The sequence below is a fragment of the Anomaloglossus baeobatrachus genome, unplaced genomic scaffold (genome assembly GCF_048569485.1).
Source record: "Anomaloglossus baeobatrachus isolate aAnoBae1 unplaced genomic scaffold, aAnoBae1.hap1 Scaffold_226, whole genome shotgun sequence".
NCBI classification, from domain to species: Eukaryota; Metazoa; Chordata; class Amphibia; order Anura; family Aromobatidae; genus Anomaloglossus; species Anomaloglossus baeobatrachus.
This window is the reverse complement of record NW_027442000.1, coordinates 177,942-196,957: the sequence shown is the minus strand read 5'-3', so window position 1 is coordinate 196,957 and position 19,016 is coordinate 177,942. Positions and strand designations below refer to the sequence as shown.

General features: G+C 48.2%; 9 non-coding genes and 2 pseudogenes across 9 annotated transcripts; all 11 read right to left on the bottom strand.

Moving 5' to 3' along the window:
- Positions 1-697: 697 nt before the first annotated feature.
- LOC142261581 (U2 spliceosomal RNA) lies at positions 698-852 on the bottom strand (annotated as a pseudogene).
- Positions 853-2,239: 1,387 nt separating this feature from the next.
- On the bottom strand, positions 2,240-2,430 carry LOC142261509 (U2 spliceosomal RNA). Its single transcript, XR_012729137.1, has one exon. It is a non-coding gene; the product is annotated as a U2 spliceosomal RNA (small nuclear RNA).
- A 1,387-nt stretch (positions 2,431-3,817) lies between these two features.
- Positions 3,818-4,008, bottom strand: LOC142261508 (U2 spliceosomal RNA). The gene has a single exon (XR_012729136.1). It is a non-coding gene; the product is annotated as a U2 spliceosomal RNA (small nuclear RNA).
- Positions 4,009-5,395: 1,387 nt separating this feature from the next.
- Positions 5,396-5,586, bottom strand: LOC142261507 (U2 spliceosomal RNA). Its single transcript, XR_012729135.1, has one exon. It is a non-coding gene; the product is annotated as a U2 spliceosomal RNA (small nuclear RNA).
- A 1,387-nt stretch (positions 5,587-6,973) lies between these two features.
- On the bottom strand, positions 6,974-7,164 carry LOC142261506 (U2 spliceosomal RNA). The gene has a single exon (XR_012729134.1). It is a non-coding gene; the product is annotated as a U2 spliceosomal RNA (small nuclear RNA).
- Positions 7,165-8,551: 1,387 nt separating this feature from the next.
- LOC142261504 (U2 spliceosomal RNA) lies at positions 8,552-8,742 on the bottom strand. The gene has a single exon (XR_012729133.1). It is a non-coding gene; the product is annotated as a U2 spliceosomal RNA (small nuclear RNA).
- A 1,387-nt stretch (positions 8,743-10,129) lies between these two features.
- Positions 10,130-10,320, bottom strand: LOC142261503 (U2 spliceosomal RNA). The gene has a single exon (XR_012729132.1). It is a non-coding gene; the product is annotated as a U2 spliceosomal RNA (small nuclear RNA).
- A 1,387-nt stretch (positions 10,321-11,707) lies between these two features.
- Positions 11,708-11,900, bottom strand: LOC142261542 (U2 spliceosomal RNA). Its single transcript, XR_012729163.1, has one exon. It is a non-coding gene; the product is annotated as a U2 spliceosomal RNA (small nuclear RNA).
- Positions 11,901-14,089: 2,189 nt separating this feature from the next.
- LOC142261502 (U2 spliceosomal RNA) lies at positions 14,090-14,280 on the bottom strand. Its single transcript, XR_012729131.1, has one exon. It is a non-coding gene; the product is annotated as a U2 spliceosomal RNA (small nuclear RNA).
- Positions 14,281-15,667: 1,387 nt separating this feature from the next.
- Positions 15,668-15,863, bottom strand: LOC142261562 (U2 spliceosomal RNA). Its single transcript, XR_012729180.1, has one exon. It is a non-coding gene; the product is annotated as a U2 spliceosomal RNA (small nuclear RNA).
- Positions 15,864-16,547: 684 nt separating this feature from the next.
- Positions 16,548-16,674, bottom strand: LOC142261591 (U2 spliceosomal RNA; annotated as a pseudogene).
- Between the last annotated feature and the right edge of the window lie 2,342 nt (positions 16,675-19,016).

Below are 19,016 nucleotides of genomic sequence, written 5' to 3'. Positions count from 1 at the left end.
GGCTAGGATTCGTGTGGACCCCTCCGTGAGGAGAGGGTCCCCAAAAATCAACCCCGTCCCTCCGAGCCAGAAGGCCACAGCAAGGGTCAGGGATCTTCGGTGCTCCCCCAAGCCGAAGCCTGGTTGAGCCTTGTCGTTGCTCCCAGCGTCCACCCAGGCATCTTACCCAAGTGGAGTAGAGAGCTACTAGTTGTTGGTTTCGCAGCCGAAACTGCCCGGACCGTCAACCGGTGTTGGTTTCTCAGCCCAAGGCTAACCGGACCTCCAACCGGGTGTTGGTTTCTCAGCCGAAGCTGACCCGGACCTCCAACCGGGTGTTGGTTTCTCAGCCGAAGCTGACCCGGACCTCCAACCGGGTGTTGGTTTCTCAGCCGAAGCTGACCCGGACCTCCAACCGGGTGTTGGTTTCTCAGCGAAAGCTGACCCAGACCTCCAACCGGGTGTTGGTTTCTCAGCCCAAAGCTGAACGGACCTCCGACCATGATTATAAAAATTTCCCTTCCTAGCCAGAAGGCCGGGATAGAGCAATATGCTCAGAAAGTATGAAAAGGCAAGGTACGGTGTGCTACAGAGCCCAAGGCTCGCCGGGGTCCCAAGCCAGCAAGCTCAGACTCACTCCAGGGTCGTCAATCCTGGGGCACATTGCACCATAGCCCCCACACTTACTCAGTCTAATAGCCTCGATCCTGGTAGGGCCATGGTTTCCTCTAGATGGATATACTATCCTCCCAAAGTACTAACAAGCGCAACCTTCCAGTGTGCATTGCATCATTGTACTAAGGTGGCCGTAGCCTATTAAACTGATAAGAACAGATACTACACTTGATCTTAGCCAAAAGGCCGAGAAGCGATAACCAGAATTGGTTTGGGCCTCGAGTGGCACCCTGGCCTATGCCGGACACATCTTAGGGAGAGAGAGCGAGAGGGAGACAAACCCACGCCTACACAAGACATTTTGTCACCCAAGCCAACCCTTGAAAAGGCTGCTTTGCAGAGCAAAAACAAGAAGAATGGTGCGTTTTGCAGCCGCCGCCCACTGCAATGAATCTGAATAACTCCTCCTTTAGGGCGCAAGCAACTCACCTCCCCCTTGCAGTCTTTCCAATTCACGATACAAAAAGACGGACAGGACAGGTTGCCTGACTTTCCGTCACTGCCACCCTTTGCCATCCTTACCCGTAGAAAGCCCTTTCATCATCCCCAAACCCTAATCTTTTCCCTTTCCTTCCCAGCCCCCAAACCCTGCCCTCTGTACCTTTCTCACCACCCGCTTCCCTTCTCCTGTCATCCCCCTACCACCCGGGAAAAAAAGAGATTGCCCCCTCCTTCCACTAGCCCACCCTCCCACCCAAAGAACAACTTCTTCTGCGCAGCTTGTTTTCTAGGCAGCAGCGCTATTGTGATGTCATCGGGGGGCATTGTGACAAGCCGCCAGTGTTCCGTCTCTTCATGTTGTGCACAGTTCAAACGGAAAATACATCAACAGGCAGACTACAGAAAAGCTTACTATCAAAGGTTAGAGGGGGGCTTTCTCAGAGGGCTTTTTACAGTTTTTCTATTCCCAATTAGCCGTTTAAGTGTACTTATTGAAAGTAGTAATTCTTTCATAGGCCGCCCTTTCTTAGTATTTGACGTTCCTTATATTGCGGTATGAGGCTTCGCAGTAGGTTGCAAACATTCATCACCCATGACTGTCCCCAATTGAGCTCAGAAGCTCAATGTCTATCATGACCTCTCTTTTAGAATGTCCAAGAGCAAGCAAACTATTCCTCCAGGAGAGGGCGCCAACAGACTACTAAAGAGATCATCATTACTCAAAGAAAACCCCAAAAACCAATGCATGATAGGAATAAACAGGTAACTTTCTTTGGAGTGGAAGCGGAGAGATCGCACCAGATGCCAATTCTAGATCTTATCACACCTGTGGTCACTGCAGCAGCAGGTGAATCCACTTTGTCCAAAAGGGATCTATTCCATTCAATTGCAAATGATCTAGATAAGACAGAGAACTGCAGCACGGGGACATAGCCGAGTTGGTCAGGTTGAGTGGTGATGAGTTTGCTATTTGGATGAATAAAGAAAGTCAAAAGTGTGAAAGATAAAAAACAAAAGGAGGAAGTGTGAAAAGTGAATGGGCCAAATTGAGGTGCATATGAAGACGTATGCTTTCTTCCAATTCATTAAATCGGGCTAATATGAATCAGGTGAATTGAGTTCTGCTTTTGGAAACTGGGTTAAGAAGGGGTGCACCGTTCCTGGAGGTACTGCAATACCAGGTCAATGCGTGGAGTGGACAGAGCAAGCTCTTTTTCCATCTCCCTGTTCTAAAAATCCATTTAATATATGGTCCCCAGATAGGGGACGTATCAGATATTAAACTGATAAGAACAGATACTACACTTGATCTTAGCCAAAAGGCCGAGAAGCGATAACCAGAATTGGTTTGGGCCTCGAGTGGCACCCTGGCCTATGCCGGACACATCTTAGGGAGAGAGAGCGAGAGGGAGACAAACCCACGCCTACACAAGACATTTTGTCACCCAAGCCAACCCTTGAAAAGGCTGCTTTGCAGAGCAAAAACAAGAAGAATGGTGCGTTTTGCAGCCGCCGCCCACTGCAATGAATCTGAATAACTCCTCCTTTAGGGCGCAAGCAACTCCCCTCCCCCTTGCAGTCTTTCCAATTCACGATACAAAAAGACGGACAGGACAGGTTGCCTGACTTTCCGTCACTGCCACCCTTTGCCATCCTTACCCGTAGAAAGCCCTTTCATCATCCCCAAACCCTAATCTTTTCCCTTTCCTTCCCAGCCCCCAAACCCTGCCCTCTGTACCTTTCTCACCACCCGCTTCCCTTCTCCTGTCATCCCCCTACCACCCGGGAAAAAAAGAGATTGCCCCCTCCTTCCACTAGCCCACCCTCCCACCCAAAGAACAACTTCTTCTGCGCAGCTTGTTTTCTAGGCAGCAGCGCTATTGTGATGTCATCGGGGGGCATTGTGACAAGCCGCCAGTGTTCCGTCTCTTCATGTTGTGCACAGTTCAAACGGAAAATACATCAACAGGCAGACTACAGAAAAGCTTACTATCAAAGGTTAGAGGGGGGCTTTCTCAGAGGGCTTTTTACAGTTTTTCTATTCCCAATTAGCCGTTTAAGTGTACTTATTGAAAGTAGTAATTCTTTCATAGGCCGCCCTTTCTTAGTATTTGACGTTCCTTATATTGCGGTATGAGGCTTCGCAGTAGGTTGCAAACATTCATCACCCATGACTGTCCCCAATTGAGCTCAGAAGCTCAATGTCTATCATGACCTCTCTTTTAGAATGTCCAAGAGCAAGCAAACTATTCCTCCAGGAGAGGGCGCCAACAGACTACTAAAGAGATCATCATTACTCAAAGAAAACCCCAAAAACCAATGCATGATAGGAATAAACAGGTAACTTTCTTTGGAGTGGAAGCGGAGAGATCGCACCAGATGCCAATTCTAGATCTTATCACACCTGTGGTCACTGCAGCAGCAGGTGAATCCACTTTGTCCAAAAGGGATCTATTCCATTCAATTGCAAATGATCTAGATAAGACAGAGAACTGCAGCACGGGGACATAGCCGAGTTGGTCAGGTTGAGTGGTGATGAGTTTGCTATTTGGATGAATAAAGAAAGTCAAAAGTGTGAAAGATAAAAAACAAAAGGAGGAAGTGTGAAAAGTGAATGGGCCAAATTGAGGTGCATATGAAGACGTATGCTTTCTTCCAATTCATTAAATCGGGCTAATATGAATCAGGTGAATTGAGTTCTGCTTTTGGAAACTGGGTTAAGAAGGGGTGCACCGTTCCTGGAGGTACTGCAATACCAGGTCAATGCGTGGAGTGGACAGAGCAAGCTCTTTTTCCATCTCCCTGTTCTAAAAATCCATTTAATATATGGTCCCCAGATAGGGGACGTATCAGATATTAAACTGATAAGAACAGATACTACACTTGATCTTAGCCAAAAGGCCGAGAAGCGATAACCAGAATTGGTTTGGGCCTCGAGTGGCACCCTGGCCTATGCCGGACACATCTTAGGGAGAGAGAGCGAGAGGGAGACAAACCCACGCCTACACAAGACATTTTGTCACCCAAGCCAACCCTTGAAAAGGCTGCTTTGCAGAGCAAAAACAAGAAGAATGGTGCGTTTTGCAGCCGCCGCCCACTGCAATGAATCTGAATAACTCCTCCTTTAGGGCGCAAGCAACTCCCCTCCCCCTTGCAGTCTTTCCAATTCACGATACAAAAAGACGGACAGGACAGGTTGCCTGACTTTCCGTCACTGCCACCCTTTGCCATCCTTACCCGTAGAAAGCCCTTTCATCATCCCCAAACCCTAATCTTTTCCCTTTCCTTCCCAGCCCCCAAACCCTGCCCTCTGTACCTTTCTCACCACCCGCTTCCCTTCTCCTGTCATCCCCCTACCACCCGGGAAAAAAAGAGATTGCCCCCTCCTTCCACTAGCCCACCCTCCCACCCAAAGAACAACTTCTTCTGCGCAGCTTGTTTTCTAGGCAGCAGCGCTATTGTGATGTCATCGGGGGGCATTGTGACAAGCCGCCAGTGTTCCGTCTCTTCATGTTGTGCACAGTTCAAACGGAAAATACATCAACAGGCAGACTACAGAAAAGCTTACTATCAAAGGTTAGAGGGGGGCTTTCTCAGAGGGCTTTTTACAGTTTTTCTATTCCCAATTAGCCGTTTAAGTGTACTTATTGAAAGTAGTAATTCTTTCATAGGCCGCCCTTTCTTAGTATTTGACGTTCCTTATATTGCGGTATGAGGCTTCGCAGTAGGTTGCAAACATTCATCACCCATGACTGTCCCCAATTGAGCTCAGAAGCTCAATGTCTATCATGACCTCTCTTTTAGAATGTCCAAGAGCAAGCAAACTATTCCTCCAGGAGAGGGCGCCAACAGACTACTAAAGAGATCATCATTACTCAAAGAAAACCCCAAAAACCAATGCATGATAGGAATAAACAGGTAACTTTCTTTGGAGTGGAAGCGGAGAGATCGCACCAGATGCCAATTCTAGATCTTATCACACCTGTGGTCACTGCAGCAGCAGGTGAATCCACTTTGTCCAAAAGGGATCTATTCCATTCAATTGCAAATGATCTAGATAAGACAGAGAACTGCAGCACGGGGACATAGCCGAGTTGGTCAGGTTGAGTGGTGATGAGTTTGCTATTTGGATGAATAAAGAAAGTCAAAAGTGTGAAAGATAAAAAACAAAAGGAGGAAGTGTGAAAAGTGAATGGGCCAAATTGAGGTGCATATGAAGACGTATGCTTTCTTCCAATTCATTAAATCGGGCTAATATGAATCAGGTGAATTGAGTTCTGCTTTTGGAAACTGGGTTAAGAAGGGGTGCACCGTTCCTGGAGGTACTGCAATACCAGGTCAATGCGTGGAGTGGACAGAGCAAGCTCTTTTTCCATCTCCCTGTTCTAAAAATCCATTTAATATATGGTCCCCAGATAGGGGACGTATCAGATATTAAACTGATAAGAACAGATACTACACTTGATCTTAGCCAAAAGGCCGAGAAGCGATAACCAGAATTGGTTTGGGCCTCGAGTGGCACCCTGGCCTATGCCGGACACATCTTAGGGAGAGAGAGCGAGAGGGAGACAAACCCACGCCTACACAAGACATTTTGTCACCCAAGCCAACCCTTGAAAAGGCTGCTTTGCAGAGCAAAAACAAGAAGAATGGTGCGTTTTGCAGCCGCCGCCCACTGCAATGAATCTGAATAACTCCTCCTTTAGGGCGCAAGCAACTCCCCTCCCCCTTGCAGTCTTTCCAATTCACGATACAAAAAGACGGACAGGACAGGTTGCCTGACTTTCCGTCACTGCCACCCTTTGCCATCCTTACCCGTAGAAAACCCTTTCATCATCCCCAAACCCTAATCTTTTCCCTTTCCTTCCCAGCCCCCAAACCCTGCCCTCTGTACCTTTCTCACCACCCGCTTCCCTTCTCCTGTCATCCCCCTACCACCCGGGAAAAAAAGAGATTGCCCCCTCCTTCCACTAGCCCACCCTCCCACCCAAAGAACAACTTCTTCTGCGCAGCTTGTTTTCTAGGCAGCAGCGCTATTGTGATGTCATCGGGGGGCATTGTGACAAGCCGCCAGTGTTCCGTCTCTTCATGTTGTGCACAGTTCAAACGGAAAATACATCAACAGGCAGACTACAGAAAAGCTTACTATCAAAGGTTAGAGGGGGGCTTTCTCAGAGGGCTTTTTACAGTTTTTCTATTCCCAATTAGCCGTTTAAGTGTACTTATTGAAAGTAGTAATTCTTTCATAGGCCGCCCTTTCTTAGTATTTGACGTTCCTTATATTGCGGTATGAGGCTTCGCAGTAGGTTGCAAACATTCATCACCCATGACTGTCCCCAATTGAGCTCAGAAGCTCAATGTCTATCATGACCTCTCTTTTAGAATGTCCAAGAGCAAGCAAACTATTCCTCCAGGAGAGGGCGCCAACAGACTACTAAAGAGATCATCATTACTCAAAGAAAACCCCAAAAACCAATGCATGATAGGAATAAACAGGTAACTTTCTTTGGAGTGGAAGCGGAGAGATCGCACCAGATGCCAATTCTAGATCTTATCACACCTGTGGTCACTGCAGCAGCAGGTGAATCCACTTTGTCCAAAAGGGATCTATTCCATTCAATTGCAAATGATCTAGATAAGACAGAGAACTGCAGCACGGGGACATAGCCGAGTTGGTCAGGTTGAGTGGTGATGAGTTTGCTATTTGGATGAATAAAGAAAGTCAAAAGTGTGAAAGATAAAAAACAAAAGGAGGAAGTGTGAAAAGTGAATGGGCCAAATTGAGGTGCATATGAAGACGTATGCTTTCTTCCAATTCATTAAATCGGGCTAATATGAATCAGGTGAATTGAGTTCTGCTTTTGGAAACTGGGTTAAGAAGGGGTGCACCGTTCCTGGAGGTACTGCAATACCAGGTCAATGCGTGGAGTGGACAGAGCAAGCTCTTTTTCCATCTCCCTGTTCTAAAAATCCATTTAATATATGGTCCCCAGATAGGGGACGTATCAGATATTAAACTGATAAGAACAGATACTACACTTGATCTTAGCCAAAAGGCCGAGAAGCGATAACCAGAATTGGTTTGGGCCTCGAGTGGCACCCTGGCCTATGCCGGACACATCTTAGGGAGAGAGAGCGAGAGGGAGACAAACCCACGCCTACACAAGACATTTTGTCACCCAAGCCAACCCTTGAAAAGGCTGCTTTGCAGAGCAAAAACAAGAAGAATGGTGCGTTTTGCAGCCGCCGCCCACTGCAATGAATCTGAATAACTCCTCCTTTAGGGCGCAAGCAACTCCCCTCCCCCTTGCAGTCTTTCCAATTCACGATACAAAAAGACGGACAGGACAGGTTGCCTGACTTTCCGTCACTGCCACCCTTTGCCATCCTTACCCGTAGAAAGCCCTTTCATCATCCCCAAACCCTAATCTTTTCCCTTTCCTTCCCAGCCCCCAAACCCTGCCCTCTGTACCTTTCTCACCACCCGCTTCCCTTCTCCTGTCATCCCCCTACCACCCGGGAAAAAAAGAGATTGCCCCCTCCTTCCACTAGCCCACCCTCCCACCCAAAGAACAACTTCTTCTGCGCAGCTTGTTTTCTAGGCAGCAGCGCTATTGTGATGTCATCGGGGGGCATTGTGACAAGCCGCCAGTGTTCCGTCTCTTCATGTTGTGCACAGTTCAAACGGAAAATACATCAACAGGCAGACTACAGAAAAGCTTACTATCAAAGGTTAGAGGGGGGCTTTCTCAGAGGGCTTTTTACAGTTTTTCTATTCCCAATTAGCCGTTTAAGTGTACTTATTGAAAGTAGTAATTCTTTCATAGGCCGCCCTTTCTTAGTATTTGACGTTCCTTATATTGCGGTATGAGGCTTCGCAGTAGGTTGCAAACATTCATCACCCATGACTGTCCCCAATTGAGCTCAGAAGCTCAATGTCTATCATGACCTCTCTTTTAGAATGTCCAAGAGCAAGCAAACTATTCCTCCAGGAGAGGGCGCCAACAGACTACTAAAGAGATCATCATTACTCAAAGAAAACCCCAAAAACCAATGCATGATAGGAATAAACAGGTAACTTTCTTTGGAGTGGAAGCGGAGAGATCGCACCAGATGCCAATTCTAGATCTTATCACACCTGTGGTCACTGCAGCAGCAGGTGAATCCACTTTGTCCAAAAGGGATCTATTCCATTCAATTGCAAATGATCTAGATAAGACAGAGAACTGCAGCACGGGGACATAGCCGAGTTGGTCAGGTTGAGTGGTGATGAGTTTGCTATTTGGATGAATAAAGAAAGTCAAAAGTGTGAAAGATAAAAAACAAAAGGAGGAAGTGTGAAAAGTGAATGGGCCAAATTGAGGTGCATATGAAGACGTATGCTTTCTTCCAATTCATTAAATCGGGCTAATATGAATCAGGTGAATTGAGTTCTGCTTTTGGAAACTGGGTTAAGAAGGGGTGCACCGTTCCTGGAGGTACTGCAATACCAGGTCAATGCGTGGAGTGGACAGAGCAAGCTCTTTTTCCATCTCCCTGTTCTAAAAATCCATTTAATATATGGTCCCCAGATAGGGGACGTATCAGATATTAAACTGATAAGAACAGATACTACACTTGATCTTAGCCAAAAGGCCGAGAAGCGATAACCAGAATTGGTTTGGGCCTCGAGTGGCACCCTGGCCTATGCCGGACACATCTTAGGGAGAGAGAGCGAGAGGGAGACAAACCCACGCCTACACAAGACATTTTGTCACCCAAGCCAACCCTTGAAAAGGCTGCTTTGCAGAGCAAAAACAAGAAGAATGGTGCGTTTTGCAGCCGCCGCCCACTGCAATGAATCTGAATAACTCCTCCTTTAGGGCGCAAGCAACTCCCCTCCCCCTTGCAGTCTTTCCAATTCACGATACAAAAAGACGGACAGGACAGGTTGCCTGACTTTCCGTCACTGCCACCCTTTGCCATCCTTACCCGTAGAAAGCCCTTTCATCATCCCCAAACCCTAATCTTTTCCCTTTCCTTCCCAGCCCCCAAACCCTGCCCTCTGTACCTTTCTCACCACCCGCTTCCCTTCTCCTGTCATCCCCCTACCACCCGGGAAAAAAAGAGATTGCCCCCTCCTTCCACTAGCCCACCCTCCCACCCAAAGAACAACTTCTTCTGCGCAGCTTGTTTTCTAGGCAGCAGCGCTATTGTGATGTCATCGGGGGGCATTGTGACAAGCCGCCAGTGTTCCGTCTCTTCATGTTGTGCACAGTTCAAACGGAAAATACATCAACAGGCAGACTACAGAAAAGCTTACTATCAAAGGTTAGAGGGGGGCTTTCTCAGAGGGCTTTTTACAGTTTTTCTATTCCCAATTAGCCGTTTAAGTGTACTTATTGAAAGTAGTAATTCTTTCATAGGCCGCCCTTTCTTAGTATTTGACGTTCCTTATATTGCGGTATGAGGCTTCGCAGTAGGTTGCAAACATTCATCACCCATGACTGTCCCCAATTGAGCTCAGAAGCTCAATGTCTATCATGACCTCTCTTTTAGAATGTCCAAGAGCAAGCAAACTATTCCTCCAGGAGAGGGCGCCAACAGACTACTAAAGAGATCATCATTACTCAAAGAAAACCCCAAAAACCAATGCATGATAGGAATAAACAGGTAACTTTCTTTGGAGTGGAAGCGGAGAGATCGCACCAGATGCCAATTCTAGATCTTATCACACCTGTGGTCACTGCAGCAGCAGGTGAATCCACTTTGTCCAAAAGGGATCTATTCCATTCAATTGCAAATGATCTAGATAAGACAGAGAACTGCAGCACGGGGACATAGCCGAGTTGGTCAGGTTGAGTGGTGATGAGTTTGCTATTTGGATGAATAAAGAAAGTCAAAAGTGTGAAAGATAAAAAACAAAAGGAGGAAGTGTGAAAAGTGAATGGGCCAAATTGAGGTGCATATGAAGACGTATGCTTTCTTCCAATTCATTAAATCGGGCTAATATGAATCAGGTGAATTGAGTTCTGCTTTTGGAAACTGGGTTAAGAAGGGGTGCACCGTTCCTGGAGGTACTGCAATACCAGGTCAATGCGTGGAGTGGACAGAGCAAGCTCTTTTTCCATCTCCCTGTTCTAAAAATCCATTTAATATATGGTCCCCAGATAGGGGACGTATCAGATATTAAACTGATAAGAACAGATACTACACTTGATCTTAGCCAAAAGGCCGAGAAGCGATAACCAGAATTGGTTTGGGCCTCGAGTGGCACCCTGGCCTATGCCGGACACATCTTAGGGAGAGAGAGCGAGAGGGAGACAAACCCACGCCTACACAAGACATTTTGTCACCCAAGCCAACCCTTGAAAAGGCTGCTTTGCAGAGCAAAAACAAGAAGAATGGTGCGTTTTGCAGCCGCCGCCCACTGCAATGAATCTGAATAACTCCTCCTTTAGGGCGCAAGCAACTCCCCTCCCCCTTGCAGTCTTTCCAATTCACGATACAAAAAGACGGACAGGACAGGTTGCCTGACTTTCCGTCACTGCCACCCTTTGCCATCCTTACCCGTAGAAAGCCCTTTCATCATCCCCAAACCCTAATCTTTTCCCTTTCCTTCCCAGCCCCCAAACCCTGCCCTCTGTACCTTTCTCACCACCCGCTTCCCTTCTCCTGTCATCCCCCTACCACCCGGGAAAAAAAGAGATTGCCCCCTCCTTCCACTAGCCCACCCTCCCACCCAAAGAACAACTTCTTCTGCGCAGCTTGTTTTCTAGGCAGCAGCGCTATTGTGATGTCATCGGGGGGCATTGTGACAAGCCGCCAGTGTTCCGTCTCTTCATGTTGTGCACAGTTCAAACGGAAAATACATCAACAGGCAGACTACAGAAAAGCTTACTATCAAAGGTTAGAGGGGGGCTTTCTCAGAGGGCTTTTTACAGTTTTTCTATTCCCAATTAGCCGTTTAAGTGTACTTATTGAAAGTAGTAATTCTTTCATAGGCCGCCCTTTCTTAGTATTTGACGTTCCTTATATTGCGGTATGAGGCTTCGCAGTAGGTTGCAAACATTCATCACCCATGACTGTCCCCAATTGAGCTCAGAAGCTCAATGTCTATCATGACCTCTCTTTTAGAATGTCCAAGAGCAAGCAAACTATTCCTCCAGGAGAGGGCGCCAACAGACTACTAAAGAGATCATCATTACTCAAAGAAAACCCCAAAAACCAATGCATGATAGGAATAAACAGGTAACTTTCTTTGGAGTGGAAGCGGAGAGATCGCACCAGATGCCAATTCTAGATCTTATCACACCTGTGGTCACTGCAGCAGCAGGTGAATCCACTTTGTCCAAAAGGGATCTATTCCATTCAATTGCAAATGATCTAGATAAGACAGAGAACTGCAGCACGGGGACATAGCCGAGTTGGTCAGGTTGAGTGGTGATGAGTTTGCTATTTGGATGAATAAAGAAAGTCAAAAGTGTGAAAGATAAAAAACAAAAGGAGGAAGTGTGAAAAGTGAATGGGCCAAATTGAGGTGCATATGAAGACGTATGCTTTCTTCCAATTCATTAAATCGGGCTAATATGAATCAGGTGAATTGAGTTCTGCTTTTGGAAACTGGGTTAAGAAGGGGTGCACCGTTCCTGGAGGTACTGCAATACCAGGTCAATGCGTGGAGTGGACAGAGCAAGCTCTTTTTCCATCTCCCTGTTCTAAAAATCCATTTAATATATGGTCCCCAGATAGGGGACGTATCAGATATTAAACTGATAAGAACAGATTTTTGATTTAATGAAGCTTTCCAAAGCACCACAAAAAATGCATGACCGAAGTCACACCAAAAACAGTGCAAAGGCTAGGATTCGTGTGGACCCCACCGTGAGGAGAGGGTCCCCAAAAATCAACCCCGTCCCTCCGAGCCAGAAGGCCACAGCAAGGGTCAGGGATCTTCGGTGCTCCCCCAAGCCGAAGCCTGGTTGAGCCTTGTTGTTGCTCCCAGCGTCCACCCAGGCATCTTACCCAAGTGGAGTAGAGAGCTACTAGTTGTTGGTTTCGCAGCCGAAACTGCCCGGACCGTCAACCGGTGTTGGTTTCTCAGCCCAAGGCTAACCGGACCTCCAACCGGGTGTTGGTTTCTCAGCCGAAGCTGACCCAGACCTCCAACCGGGTGTTGGTTTCTCAGCCGAAGCTGACCCGGACCTCCAACCGGGTGTTAGTTTCTCAGCCCAAAGCTGACCAGACCTCCGACCGGGATTATAAAAATTTCCCTTCCTAGCCAGAAGGCCAGGATAGGGTAATATGCTCAAAAAGTATGAAAAGGCAAGGTACGGTGTGCTACAGAGCCCAAGGCTTGCCGGGGTCCCAAGCCAGCAAGCTCAGACTCACTCCAGGGTCGTCAGTCCTGGGGCACGTTGTACCATAGCCCCCCACCCTTACTCAGTCTAATAGCCTCGATCCTGGTAGGGCCATGTTTTCCTCTTGATGAATATACTATCCACCCAGAGTACTAGCAAGCGCAACCTTCCAGTGTGCATTGTATCATTGTACTAAGGTGGCCTGGAGCTTAAACCACCTCTTCGAACAACACTACACTTGATCTTAGCCAAAAGGCCGAGAAGCGATAACCAGAATTGGTTTGGGCCTCGAGTGGCACCCTGGCCTATGCCGGACACATCTTAGGGAGAGAGAGCGAGAGGGAGACAAACCCACGCCTACACAAGACATTTTGTCACCCAAGCCAACCCTTGAAAAGGCTGCTTTGCAGAGCAAAAACAAGAAGAATGGTGCGTTTTGCAGCCGCCGCCCACTGCAATGAATCTGAATAACTCCTCCTTTAGGGCGCAAGCAACTCCCCTCCCCCTTGCAGTCTTTCCAATTCACGATACAAAAAGACGGACAGGACAGGTTGCCTGACTTTCCGTCACTGCCACCCTTTGCCATCCTTACCCGTAGAAAGCCCTTTCATCATCCCCAAACCCTAATCTTTTCCCTTTCCTTCCCAGCCCCCAAACCCTGCCCTCTGTACCTTTCTCACCACCCGCTTCCCTTCTCCTGTCATCCCCCTACCACCCGGGAAAAAAAGAGATTGCCCCCTCCTTCCACTAGCCCACCCTCCCACCCAAAGAACAACTTCTTCTGCGCAGCTTGTTTTCTAGGCAGCAGCGCTATTGTGATGTCATCGGGGGGCATTGTGACAAGCCGCCAGTGTTCCGTCTCTTCATGTTGTGCACAGTTCAAACGGAAAATACATCAACAGGCAGACTACAGAAAAGCTTACTATCAAAGGTTAGAGGGGGGCTTTCTCAGAGGGCTTTTTACAGTTTTTCTATTCCCAATTAGCCGTTTAAGTGTACTTATTGAAAGTAGTAATTCTTTCATAGGCCGCCCTTTCTTAGTATTTGACGTTCCTTATATTGCGGTATGAGGCTTCGCAGTAGGTTGCAAACATTCATCACCCATGACTGTCCCCAATTGAGCTCAGAAGCTCAATGTCTATCATGACCTCTCTTTTAGAATGTCCAAGAGCAAGCAAACTATTCCTCCAGGAGAGGGCGCCAACAGACTACTAAAGAGATCATCATTACTCAAAGAAAACCCCAAAAACCAATGCATGATAGGAATAAACAGGTAACTTTCTTTGGAGTGGAAGCGGAGAGATCGCACCAGATGCCAATTCTAGATCTTATCACACCTGTGGTCACTGCAGCAGCAGGTGAATCCACTTTGTCCAAAAGGGATCTATTCCATTCAATTGCAAATGATCTAGATAAGACAGAGAACTGCAGCACGGGGACATAGCCGAGTTGGTCAGGTTGAGTGGTGATGAGTTTGCTATTTGGATGAATAAAGAAAGTCAAAAGTGTGAAAGATAAAAAACAAAAGGAGGAAGTGTGAAAAGTGAATGGGCCAAATTGAGGTGCATATGAAGACGTATGCTTTCTTCCAATTCATTAAATCGGGCTAATATGAATCAGGTGAATTGAGTTCTGCTTTTGGAAACTGGGTTAAGAAGGGGTGCACCGTTCCTGGAGGTACTGCAATACCAGGTCAATGCGTGGAGTGGACAGAGCAAGCTCTTTTTCCATCTCCCTGTTCTAAAAATCCATTTAATATATGGTCCCCAGATAGGGGACGTATCAGATATTAAACTGATAAGAACAGATACTACACTTGATCTTAGCCAAAAGGCCGAGAAGCGATAACCAGAATTGGTTTGGGCCTCGAGTGGCACCCTGGCCTATGCCGGACACATCTTAGGGAGAGAGAGCGAGAGGGAGACAAACCCACGCCTACACAAGACATTTTGTCACCCAAGCCAACCCTTGAAAAGGCTGCTTTGCAGAGCAAAAACAAGAAGAATGGTGCGTTTTGCAGCCGCCGCCCACTGCAATGAATCTGAATAACTCCTCCTTTAGGGCGCAAGCAACTCCCCTCCCCCTTGCAGTCTTTCCAATTCACGATACAAAAAGACGGACAGGACAGGTTGCCTGACTTTCCGTCACTGCCACCCTTTGCCATCCTTACCCGTAGAAAGCCCTTTCATCATCCCCAAACCCTAATCTTTTCCCTTTCCTTCCCAGCCCCCAAACCCTGCCCTCTGTACCTTTCTCACCACCCGCTTCCCTTCTCCTGTCATCCCCCTACCACCCGGGAAAAAAAGAGATTGCCCCCTCCTTCCACTAGCCCACCCTCCCACCCAAAGAACAACTTCTTCTGCGCAGCTTGTTTTCTAGGCAGCAGCGCTATTGTGATGTCATCGGGGGGCATTGTGACAAGCCGCCAGTGTTCCGTCTCTTCATGTTGTGCACAGTTCAAACGGAAAATACATCAACAGGCAGACTACAGAAAAGCTTACTATCAAAGGTTAGAGGGGGGCTTTCTCAGAGGGCTTTTTACAGTTTTTCTATTCCCAATTAGCCGTTTAAGTGTACTTATTGAAAGTAGTAATTCTTTCATAGGCCGCCCTTTCTTAGTATTTGACGTTCCTTATATTGCGGTATGAGGCTTCGCAGTAGGTTGCAAACATTCATCACCCATGACTGTCCCCAATTGAGCTCAGAAGCTCAATGTCTATCATGACCTCTCTTTTAGAATGTCCAAGAGCAAGCAAACTATTCCTCCAGGAGAGGGCGCCAACAGACTACTAAAGAGATCATCATTACTCAAAGAAAACCCCAAAAACCAATGCATGATAGGAATAAACAGGTAACTTTCTTTGGAGTGGAAGCGGAGAGATCGCACCAGATGCCAATTCTAGATCTTATCACACCTGTGGTCACTGCAGCAGCAGGTGAATCCACTTTGTCCAAAAGGGATCTATTCCATTCAATTGCAAATGATCTAGATAAGACAGAGAACTGCAGCACGGGGACATAGCCGAGTTGGTCAGGTTGAGTGGTGATGAGTTTGCTATTTGGATGAATAAAGAAAGTCAAAAGTGTGAAAGATAAAAAACAAAAGGAGGAAGTGTGAAAAGTGAATGGGCCAAATTGAGGTGCATATGAAGACGTATGCTTTCTTCCAATTCATTAAATCGGGCTAATATGAATCAGGTGAATTGAGTTCTGCTTTTGGAAACTGGGTTAAGAAGGGGTGCACCGTTCCTGGAGGTACTGCAATACCAGGTCAATGCGTGGAGTGGACAGAGCAAGCTCTTTTTCCATCTCCCTGTTCTAAAAATCCATTTAATATATGGTCCCCAGATAGGGGACGTATCAGATATTAAACTGATAAGAACAGATTTTGATTTAATGAAGCTTTCCAAAGCACCGCAAAAAATGCATGACCGAAGTCACACCAAAAACAGTGCAAAGGCTAGGATTCGTGTGGACCCCTCCGTGAGGAGAGGGTCCCCAAAAATCAACCCCGTCCCTCCGAGCCAGAAGGCCACAGCAAGGGTCAGGGATCTTCGGTGCTCCCCCAAGCCGAAGCTTGGTTGAGCCTTGTCGTTGCTCCCAGCGTCCACCCAGGCATCTTACCCAAGTGGAGTAGAGAGCTACTAGTTGTTGGTTTCGCAGCCGAAACTGCCCGGACCGTCAACCGGTGTTGGTTTCTCAGCCCAAGGCTAACCGGACCTCCAACCGGGTGTTGGTTTCTCAGCCAAAGCTGACCCGGACCTCCAACCGGGTGTTGGTTTCTCAGCCGAAGCTGACCCAGACCTCCAACCGGGTGTTGGTTTCTCAGCCGAAGCTGACCCGGACCTCCAACCGGGTGTTGGTTTCTCAGCCCAAAGCTGAACGGACCTCCGACCATGATTATAAAAATTTCCCTTCCTAGCCAGAAGGCCGGGATAGAGCAATATGCTCAGAAAGTATGAAAGGGCAAGGTACGGTGTGCTACAGAGCCCAAGGCTCGCCGGGGTCCCAAGCCAGCAAGCTCAGACTCACTCCAGGGTCGTCAGTCCTGGGGCACATTGCACCATAGCCCCCACACTTACTCAGTCTAATAGCCTCGATCCTGGTAGGGCCATGTTTTCCTCTAGATGAATATACTATACATCAAGAGTACTAGCAAGCGCAACCTTCCAGTGTGCATTGCATCTGCCGAGCCTCACAGATACTACACTTGATCTTAGCCAAAAGGCCGAGAAGCGATAACCAGAATTGGTTTGGGCCTCGAGTGGCACCCTGGCCTATGCCGGACACATCTTAGGGAGAGAGAGCGAGAGGGAGACAAACCCACGCCTACACAAGACATTTTGTCACCCAAGCCAACCCTTGAAAAGGCTGCTTTGCAGAGCAAAAACAAGAAGAATGGTGCGTTTTGCAGCCGCCGCCCACTGCAATGAATCTGAATAACTCCTCCTTTAGGGCGCAAGCAACTCCCCTTGTGAAGCCCCACAGGTGTTGTATCAGTGCATACCTTCAGGGACTCCACGTAGCTGGTGCTGGTCACAGGTAGGGAATCTTCAGTTTTGATCGTGACGCCACTCTCAGATTTGCGGTCAGAGGGGACCGCCACTGCAGATTAGGAGGCACCTGGGGCTGATGGTGGGTGCAGTCGGGTGTAGTAGCCTCCTGAGAGTGAGGCAAGCCCCAGGGCCCTTTGTAAAGCTGTAGTACCACAAGTCGCAGAATGACCACACACAGGCAAAGTGTCTTTCAGGGTTTTTACTCACTTCAGGTGGCAGGGTGAGTAACCCGGGCGTAGCTGGGATGAACCAGGTGGGAACCAGGTATCCTTCCGGCTGACTGTATGAGGGTGACTACAAACTCGCCTTCCTTAGCCCTTGGTGGTTTGGGGTGACCCCGACTTTGAGTCCCTATGGGGGTCACCCAGGGAAGATGCTCCAAGCCTCTCTCCCCTTCTTGTTTTGCCGTGTGCTTGTTCCCCGGGCCAGGCCACTCCAGCCTCTTGCCTCCTGTGACCTATGGGCCCTACTTGCGGTTACGTGGCTGCGGCTTTTGGTTGTTGTGGTGTGGGCTGTAAGAGCCCCACACCGGCAGGTTTAGCAGGGAAAGGTGAATCTATCCTCGCTTCGGGATCTGCCGCCCGGTTGGGCCTGGTGCTCTCTAGAAGTCTCCTTACTTCCCACTCCGTTGCACTCGCTAGCTGAAGCTGGCTTTCAGGCAGCACTCCTAGTTGACCGTTCTCCCCCGTCTGTAGCCACTGCGCGGGCGCTGTTAGACAGCAACAGCCCCACAGGTCTGCTCCTCACTGAGCCCTATGGAGTTCTCCCTCTAACTGACTCACTGCTCCTCCTCTCCTGTTCTTGCCTACGCCACCTAGCAACCAGACTCTCCACCACACCCCTTGAGAGGAGATGGAGGCTTTTAACCCCCTGCCACTATTCCAGTGGAGGTATAGGCTTTGCCCCCTCCTGGGATCCCCAGGGGTCCTCTCATGGGTACATGTGTGAGACCTGATCACTATGCGCTTGTGTTCCACACCCCTGTCAGCCATCTGGATTACCTGTATTGTACTGTCCCCAGCATGGGTGCAGTACTCAGTGGTGCCTGACCAGGTCAGGGGCGCCACATTCCCCCTTAGTTATCACCAGCACGTCCTCGGGCTGCAAGACAACATTTTAAAATGCATAAAACATTAAAACATGTAAAACATTTTTAAAACCACCAGGTATCAGACATCACCACCCTCCACCCACAAGTCCGTTAACCCACCCAAAACCCTCTCAGGAGGCAGGTCACCGGTCCTGTTGGTAACCAGGTCTGGGCCATCCGTTTCTCCAGACCTTTCCTCCAATCTTCCTCTCCCGTTGGCCGCGACTTCAGCCACTTCTGGCAGGATGTACAGGCGGCTTTCATGGGCTGGTGGTTTCAGGGTATACCTGGCCTGGTGGATCCGCGCCTTCAGCCTCTTCTGGCAGGATGCAGAGGCGGCCTCCACAGTTGGTGCTGACCAGGTACCCTCTTTGTGGTGGTGAGCCAAGGCCCCATAAACAGGCGTGCTCTCTGGTTGCAGGTGAGCCAAGGCCCTTTTCTACGGACGGGCCCCCCTGGTTGCAGACGAGCCAAGCCCCTAAACAGGCTGGCCCTGGTGGTGGTGCCACTGGTGTAACTATTTACACTGCGAGAGTTTGTGGCTATAGCAAGTTCATAGCCTTAAAGTTTATTTCTCACAATAGTTTTTGTGGGCGCATTTCTTTAACGTTGCAAACAAAACTTTTCAAAACTGGTCAAAACAGTAACTTCTTACTTTCCTTTACTTTACTCCTCTTTTTCACTAGGGCGAGGGCACGTTGGGCACTGGCACCTGTGACTTTCTTGCTCTTTGTCTCTTTCTTCATCTGTGGTTGCCTCATCTATAGGTTCTGTGTCTTTCTTTTCTTGGTCTGCATCTGATTCCTTTTCTGTATCTGTTCCTTTATCTCTGTCTTGTCTTTCTTGTCTTTCTTGTCTTTCTTGTCTTTCTTGTCTTTCTTGTCTTTCTTGTTGCAGGGGATGGCTGTAAGGTTTGTTGGGACATAGCGTTACGTC